We start from the raw sequence: 3502 nt of genomic DNA on the forward strand, positions 1-3502 counted from the left end.
TCACTAGGTAAACTTCCCGGTTTTCTTTCACCTATCAACCTTGCTAGGTTACTTACTTCTTGTTCCAAATTTTGAATAGAAGCTTGTTGATTTCTAAATGCTTGAGCATTTTGTTCATTGGTTTGTTTCTGAGATGTGAAAAACTGCGTTTGAGATTCAACTAGCTTTGACATCATATCTTCTAAATTTGGCTTTTTATCATCGGTTTGTGGTGGTTTATTTTGAAAAATAGGTCTTTGCTGATTGTAAGGATTGTTGAATACTTGTTGATTTCTACGACTTTGTTGGTTGTTGTATGGAACATTTCGGTTATAATTCTAATTTTGATTGTAGATTGGTCTTGGCGGTTGATAATTATTTTGATAATTATTTCCAGGCCTTTGGTTCATGTATGAAACATTCTCTCTTTGTTCCATTGTTTGTTCAATACTGAGACAATCTTTTGTCAAATGTGGTCCTCCACACTGCTCACAACTAATTCTTATTGAGTGAATATCTTTAGTCATCTTTTCCATTCGTCTCTCGACAGCGTCTATCTTTGCGAAAATGGAATCAAAGTCATGGCTAGAATCGGCTCTAGCTGCTTTAGATGATCTAACGATATCTTTTTCTTAGTGCCACTCATGTGAGTGGGAAGCAGTGTTATCAATAATTTCGTAAGCTTCAGTTGCGGCTTTCTTCATAATGGAACCACCAGCTGCTATATCAATGTCTTTTCGTGTAGTGATGTCGCATCCTTGGTAGAATATTTGTACTATTTGATAAGTGTCTAAACCATGTTACAGACATCCTCTTAATAACTTTCCAAATCTTGTCCACACCTCATATAGAGTTTCATTTGGCTTTTGTGTGAACGTAACAATTCCTCCTTGAAGTCTCACGGCTTTAGATGCCGGAAAGAATTGTTTAAGAAAATTTTCAACTAAAACGTCCCATGTATCAATCGCCACTTCAGGTAACGATTCTAACTAATCTTTGGCTTCTCCCTTTAAAGTCCAGGGAAATAACATGAGATATATCTGTTCATCCTCCACTTCTCGGATTTTAAATAGAGTACAGATCCTATTAAAGGTACGAAGATGTTCGTTTGGATCTTCCTTCGGTGCACCACTAAATTGGCATTGATTAGTCACCATGTGTAGGAATTGTCCTTTGATTTCATAATCTGACGCATTAATTTCTGGTTGAGTAATTGTGTGACCTTGGCCAGTGCGTTTAGCTCTAATTCGGTCTTCCATACTTAGAGGTTCCAGATTTTTCATGATTGAATTTGTTGAATCTGAATCACTAGAGGATTCTGATTTAATGGTTTGTTCCTCGACAATCTCTGTTTGAATGATTGGTGGTTCCGGAGGAAAGATTAATGGTTCAGGATCTCTGAATTGTCCCCGAATATCCTCCGGATTCTCAATTGTGAGGTCGGGTTCAAAAAATGGATTATCGAAAATTTGAATTGGAGTACTTGGTCGACTTGATGACGATTCTAAAGAAAAATCAACGGCAATAATATTGGCTAGATGTCTTGATCGAGTTATAGGTAGTGAACGTATAAAAGGTGGTGAACGTTTTGCTCGGTGCATTCACTGAATATCTTATTAGTTATAAAAATAAAAATTATATAAGTTATCAAATTAATAGACTTTTCTGATTTTGCCCACGTTTCGAATAGCCAATAGATGCAGCAGGTAGCCAGGACCCTTTAAATCGGAAGCCCACAACTCGCCACTAATAAATCCAACTATTACTACGAACCAGAAAATTTTGGATGTCTATCAATTTAACCGCTTAAAATAATTTTTCGTCGAAATTTAAAGAAATTTTAGAGAAGAAATAGAAAAAAAAATCTAAGTCCTAAAAACTAGAGCGTCGAGAAATAAAAAAGAAAAAGAGCGCGTCGGAAAAACGTCGAAAAATAAATGGTCGAAAAATAATAAAAAGAACGTAGCGCGCCGAAACTTAAAAGTCTAAAAACTAAAAATTAAAAGTTACGTCTAAAAGTATTAAAGCTTAAAAGAAATACTATATCCAAAACGGTAATAACTTAAAAAGTACTAAAATCTTAAAACGGCGTCGCAAAATTCTAAAGCACCTATATCTTAGTCTAAAGAAAAAGCACTTAAGGGATTTTACGGCAAAGCCTAAAAATCTAGAAATAAAAATAACTACGGCAAAAACTATATTAAAACTAATTACGAGTGAAAAATATAAATATTACGAATAAACGATTAAAAAGATATAAATACAAAAAGAAACTTAAATTTATAAAAATACAATTTTTATAAAAATATTATTTTTATATTATTTATTTTATAAAAGTATCAATTTTATATAATTAATAAAACTATTAAAACTTAATATTACAATTTATATAATAAAACTAAAACTAATATTAAAAACTAATTAAATAATTAAAACCTAATTAGGGTTAAATAATAATAATTAATAATAAACTTAACCCTATTTCGTACGTACTAGGATCAGGGCAGTCAAATCACTCCATGCGATCGCATGGAGTGGTAGTTAAAATTTCATGCGGTCGCATGAATTAGAAAATCGGGCCAGATTGTTTGGGCTGCTACAGTGTAGCCCGTTTACAGTTTATTTTTTTTCTGTTTTTAATTTTCTGTTTTATAAATATATAAAGTATTTATATAAAATAAATAAAAACTTATATTTTAACAAAAAAAACTACCTATTAGTTTTTGTAACAAAAAGAAAATACAAACTTTTTAATTTTTTTATATTTTGAACAACTCTTAAAAATATATATATTTTGTTTTTCTTTTTATATTTTTAATATTTAAAACGTATTTTTACAAAAGTAAATTAAATTTTTTTTATATATAGCTTTTCGCTTCCGGCGTTTAAGCAGTCCCCGGTAGCGGCGCCAAAAATACTTGATGTACGTAGAGGTGTATACGAAATAGTTATATATTTTTTATGAAATACTATTAAATACGATACAATTTTAAACAAGTTATTTATTTATTTATAAAGTGGATATACCTAAACCTTGCTACAACACTTATAGGCAGTGTACCTAATCGTACAGTAATGTAGTTTTTAGTAAGTTCGGTTAGTTCCACCGGGAGCTAGCCAAGTTTAACGCTATATTTTGCAAACTATATTTGTATATATATATGTATATATATATATATATATATATATATATATATATATATATATATATATATATATATATATATATATATATATATATATATATATATATATATATATATATATTACGTTCAGATATAGAGAGGAGAAAAGATTGATGAATGGTCGAGCACCAAACTGCTTTTTATAGGAATGTGGCCAGAAAAAGTTGGCCATGCGATCACATGGAATTTAGGCCTCCAGGCTATGCGATCGCATGGAGCAGGAATCCAACTCACATATGTTTGTTTGCTAGTTTGCCGATGGTTTTATATATAATATAATATATATATAATTTTAAGAATTAATTATATATTATATTATATTCATGTGCATGATTGAC

The sequence above is a fragment of the Rutidosis leptorrhynchoides genome, chromosome 4, assembly GCF_046630445.1.
Source record: "Rutidosis leptorrhynchoides isolate AG116_Rl617_1_P2 chromosome 4, CSIRO_AGI_Rlap_v1, whole genome shotgun sequence".
Lineage (NCBI taxonomy): Eukaryota > Viridiplantae > Streptophyta > Magnoliopsida > Asterales > Asteraceae > Rutidosis > Rutidosis leptorrhynchoides.